A 6,132-nucleotide genomic window follows, 5' to 3' on the forward strand; every position below is an offset into this window, starting at 1 on the left:
TGCACTGTTGTCTGTGTGATGTAGATACATAATGGTGATTACAGGCTGCACTGTTGTCTGTGTGATGTAGATACATAATAGTGATCACAGGCTGCACTGTTGTCTATGTGATGTAGATACATAATGGTGATTACAGGCTGCACTGTTGTCTGTGTGATGTAGATACATAATGGTGATTACAGGCTGCACTGTTGTCTGTGTGATGTAGATACATAATAGTGATCACAGGCTGCACTGTTGTCTATGTGATGTAGATACATAATAGTGATCACAGGCTGCACTGTTGTCTATGTGATGTAGATACATAATGGTGATCACAGGCTGCACTGTTGTCTATGTGATGTAGATACATAATAGTGATCACAAGCTGCACTGTTGTCTATGTGATGTAGATACATAATAGTGATCACAGGCTGCACTGTTGTCTATGTGATGTAGATACATAATGGTGATTACAGGCTGCACTGTTGTCTATGTGATGTAGATACATAATAGTGATCACAGGCTGCACTGTTGTCTATGTGATGTAGATACATAATAGTGATCACAAGCTGCACTGTTGTCTATGTGATGTAGATACATAATAGTGATCACAGGCTGCACTGTTGTCTATGTGATGTAGATACATAATGGTGATTACAGGCTGCACTGTTGTCTATGTGATGTAGATACATAATGGTGATTACAGGCTGCACTGTTGTCTGTGTGATGTAGATACATAATAGTGATCACAGGCTGCACTGTTGTCTATGTGATGTAGATACATAATGGTGATTACAGGCTGCACTGTTGTCTGTGTGATGTAGATACATAATAGTGATTACAGGCTGCACTGTTGTCTGTGTGATGTAGATACATAATAGTGATCACAGGCTGCACTGTTGTCTATGTGATGTAGATACATAATGGTGATTACAGGCTGCACTGTTGTCTATGTGATGTAGATACATAATAATGATCACAGGCTGCATTGTTGTCTGTGTGATGTAGAAACATAATAGTGATTACAGGCTGCACTGTTGTCTGTGTGATGTAGATACATAATGGTGATTACAGGCTGCACTGTTGTCTAAGTGATGTAGATACATAATAGTGATCACAAGCTGCACTGTTGTCTATGTGATGTAGATACATAATGGTGATTACAGGCTGCACTGTTGTCTGTGTGATGTAGATACATAATAGTGATAACAGGCTGCACTGTTGTCTGTGTGATGTAGATACATAATAGTGATCACAGGATGCACTGTTGTCTATGTGATGTAGATACATAATAGTGATCACAGGCTGCACTGTTGTCTATGTGATGTAGATACATAATAGTGATAACAGGCTGCACTGTTGTCTGTGTGATGTAGATACATAATAGTGATTACAGGCTGCAGTGTTGTCTATGTGATGTAGATACATAATAGTGATTACAGGCTGCACTGTTGTCTGTGTGATGTAGATACATAATAGTGATCACAGTATGCACTGTTGTCTATGTGATGTAGATACATAATAGTGATTACAGGCTACAGTGTTGTCTATGTGATGTAGATACATAATAGTGATCACAGGCTGCACTGTTGTCTGTGATGTAGATACATAATAGTGATTACAGGCTGCACTGTTGTCTATGTGATGTAGATACAAAATAGTGATCACAGGCTGCACTGTTGTCTGTGTGATGTAGATACATAATAGTGATCACAGGCTGCACTGTTGTCTATGTGATGTAGATACATAATGGTGATTACAGGCTGCACTGTTGTCTGTGTGATGTAGATACTCTAATAGTGATTACAGGCTGCACTGTTGTCTATGTGTTGTAGATATATAATAGTGATCACAGGCTCCACTGTTGTCTGTGTGATGTAGATACTCTAATAGTGATTACAGGCTGCACTGTTGTCTGTGTGATGTAGATACATAATAGTGATCACAAGCTGCAGTGTTGTCTGTGTGATGTAGATACATAATAGTGATAACAGGCTGCACTGTTGTCTATGTGATGTAGATACATAATAGTGATCACAGGCTGCACTGTTGTCTGTGTGATGTAGATACATAATAGTGATCACAGGCTGTGCTGTTGTCTATGTGATGTAGATACATAATAGTGATCACAGGCTGCACTGTTGTCTATGTGATGTAGATACATAATGGTGATTACAGGCTGCACTGTTGTCTATGTGATGTAGATATATAATGGTGATTACAGGCTGCACTGTTGTCTGTGTGATGTAGATACTCTAATAGTTATCACAGGCTGCACTGTTGTCTGTGTGATGTAGATACATAATAGTGATCACAGGCTGCACTGTTGTCTATGTGATGTAGATACATAATAGTGATCACAGGCTGCACTGTTGTCTGTGTGATGTAGATACATAATTGTGATTACAGGCTGCACTGTGGTCTGTGTGATGTAGATACATAATAGTGATCACAGGCTGCACTGTTGTCTGTGTGATGTAGATACATAATAGTGATCACAGGCTGCACTGTTGTCTGTGTGATGTAGATACTCTAATAGTGATCACAGGCTGCACTGTTGTCTGTGATGTAGATACATAATAGTGATTACAGGCGGCACTGTTGTCTGTGTGATGTAGATACATAATGGTGATAACAGGCTGCACTGTTGTCTATGTGATATAGTTACACTAATAGTGATCACAGGCTGCGCTGTTGTCTGTGTGATGTAGATACATAATTGTGATTACAGGCTGCACTGTGGTCTGTGTGATGTAGATACATAATAGTGATCACAGGCTGCACTGTTGTCTGTGTGATGTAGATACATAATAGTGATCACAGGCTGCACTGTTGTCTGTGTGATGTAGATACATAATAGTGATCACAGGCTGCACTGTTGTCTGTGTGATGTACATTGGGTACGGAAAGTATTCAGACCCCTTTAAGTTTTTCACTCTGTTTCATTGCAGCCATTTGGTAAATTCTAAAAAGTAATTTTTTTTTCTCATTAAAGTACACTCTGCACCCCATCTTGACTGAAAAAAACAGAAATTTAGAAATTTTTGCAAATTTATTAAAAAAGATAAACTGAAACATCACATGGTCATAAGTATTCAGACCCTTTGATCAGACACTCATATTTAAGTCACATGCTGTCCATTTCCTTGTGATCCTCCTTGAGATGGTTCTACTCCTTCATTGGAGTCCAGATGTGTTTAATTAAACTGATAGGACTTGATTTGGAAAGGCACACACCTGTCTATATAAGACCTCACAGCTCACAGTGCATGTCAGACCAAATGAGAATCATGAGCTCAAAGGAACTGCCCAAGGAGCTCAGAGACAGAATTTTGGCAAGGCACAGATCTGGCCAAGGTTACAAAATAATTTCTGCATTACTCAAGGTTCTTAAGAGCACAGTGGCCTCCATAATCCTTAAATGGAAGAAGTTTGGGACCACCAGAAGTCTTCCTAGACCTGGCCGTCCAGCCAAACTGAGCAATCGTGGGAGAAGAGCCTTGGTGAGAGAGGTAAAGAAGAACCCCAAGATCACTGTGGCTGAGCTCCAGAGATGCAGTAGGGAGATGGGAGAAAGTTCCACAAAGTCAACTATCACTGCAGCCCTCCACCAGTTGGCCTTTATGGCAGAGTGGACCGATGGAAGCCTCTCCTCAGTGCAAGACATATGAAAGCCTGCATAGAGTTTGCTCAAAAACACATGAAGGACTCCCAGACTATGAGAAATAAGATTCTCTGGTCTAATGAGACGAAGATAGAACTTTTTGGTGATAATTCTAAGCGGAATGTGTGGAGAAAACCAGGCACTGCTCATCACCTGCCCAATACAATCCCAACAGTGAAACATGGTGGTGGCAGCATCATGCTATGGGGGTGTTTTTCAGCTGCAGGGACAGGATGACTGGTTGCAATTGAAGGAAACATGATTGCGGCCAAGTACAGAGATATCCTGGATGAAAACCTCTTCCAGAGTGCTCTGGACCTCAGACTTGGCCAAAGGTTCACCTTCCAACAAGACAATGACCCTAAGCACACAGATAAAATAACAAAGGAGCGGCTTCAGAACAACTCTGTGACCATTCTTGACTGGCCCAGCCAGAGCCCTGACCTAAACCCAATTGAGCATCTCTGGAGAGACCTGAAAATGGCTGTCCACCAACGTTCACCATCCAACCTGACGTAACTGTAGAGGATCTGCAAGGAAGAATGGCAGAGGATCCCCAAATCCAGGTGTGAAAAACTTGTTGCATCATTCCCAAGAAGACTCATGGCTGTACTAGCTCAAAAGGGGGCTTCTACTCAATACCGAGTAAAGGGTCTGAATACTTATGACCATGTGATATTTCAGTTTTTCTTTTTTATTAAATTTGCAAAAATTTCTACATTTCTGTTTTTTTTCAGTCAAGATGGGGTGCAGAGTGTACTTTACTGAGAAAAAAAATGAACTTTTTAGAATTTACCAAATGGCTGCAATGAAACAAAGAGTGAAAAATGTAAAGGGGTCTGAATACTTTCCGTACCCACTGTAGATATACTAATAGTGATCACAGGCTGTGCTGGAACTTTTCTCTGCTTAAATACTGAAATAGTGTTCTTCTTAGGCATGACTACTGTAGACAGACATCACAGGTGCATCTTTCTATGCGTCTTTATATTTGACAGTACAAGGAAGAAAAAACAAGGAAAAGTAAAAAAAAAAAAGTATTTTTTTTTTCTATAGCTATTAAATAACTGTACAAAAAGAATGACAAATGACAAATTGTATCCTTTTTAATGCACTTTAATAAATAAATATGACGTATTAGATATCCCCCTCACTATAACAACTCGTACAATAAAGTGAAAACAATTATTTATGGGGATCAGTAAATGACGTGAGTGAAAACAGCGCAAATTGTTTTTTTCTGCATTTATTTCACAATAAAAGTTAATAGTTAACGCTTCTACGTACAGCTCACATCGCAATAAGAGGATTGCGCACAGCGATGGTGATAAAAACACAAAAATGTTCTAACTGCAATTACTATAAATTCCAAAAATCAGAAAAAAATGATCTTCTAACCGTCTGAATAAGCTCAGAGACCGAATGAAAGAGGTAAATTGCAATCTGCTGCCTCGCTACTTTGTAGGGTGGTAAGTAACTTTTGGGGGTATGCATTGGTAGAAATGACAAGAAAATATAGTTGTGCCATTAAAAAAAAAGAACACAAAAAATGAGGAACATTAAAAATAATACAGGATTTTTTTCAACAAATTCTATTTACTAGGATTTTTATTATTTTAGGCGGGTAACGTTCCAGATCCTGCTCCCGCCTTCATCATCTCATCTGATTGGGACGGGAGATAATATTCCTGCTGGATACGGTTTCGGTCACACTATAAATCTATGAGAAATCCTAGAATCTCATAAAGCTGTCACCCTATGAAAAATCCCATATGTCCTCTCTGCCGGCAGCCATGTACGCTCATCTCCAGCCCCTTGTGGTGAGCTCTGGTGACACCGCACTACCGTTGACAGTGAAAACATGACACAGACATTGGCGTCACGCCGCGCTCACCCATGTCATTGGTGAAGTCTATCAAACCCCGCAAATGCCACCCGAAGGTTTCCCCGTCACACAAGGCTTTTAACTCGAATAGATACCACAAATTTAACTCTGCTGCTGCCAGAAAACTGATAGCAAAGAGTTAGAGGCTTCTTATTGCAGGTGTAGCAGAGCTGAGTTTGTTAGATTCAGCAAGGACTAGTGATTTTTTTGCATTAGGGGACATGCTGATTATTTCCCTGGGATTTATTTATTTTGCTTACTTTTATAGCATCAACATATTCTGCAGCACTTTTCAGAAATTATCTGGCTAAATTTGCTTGCAGTATATTAAGTGTCAGGATGAAACCCACATAGGGGAACATATAAACTCCATCCAGTGCCCAGGGCTGCAAAAGCAACAGGGCTAAGTTCTGAGCCACCACAGGTTCTGTCTCCCAAAGTTTTGTCATGGGAGTAATTTTTGCACAGCATGAGCCTCAAGAAGTGCAGTCACTTTTGCATGGAGTCTGCCCCATGTTTTTTTTTCTAGGGTCTCGTTTCAGGTTTTTTGACCCATGCACTAAGACATAGTGAGATAACTGGCTTCCTATAAGATTGGCCC

The sequence above is a fragment of the Phyllobates terribilis genome, unplaced genomic scaffold (assembly GCF_046119375.1).
Source record: "Phyllobates terribilis strain yellow unplaced genomic scaffold, ASM4611937v1 Scaffold_1__5_contigs__length_1240528914, whole genome shotgun sequence".
Classification (NCBI taxonomy): Eukaryota; Metazoa; Chordata; class Amphibia; order Anura; family Dendrobatidae; genus Phyllobates; species Phyllobates terribilis.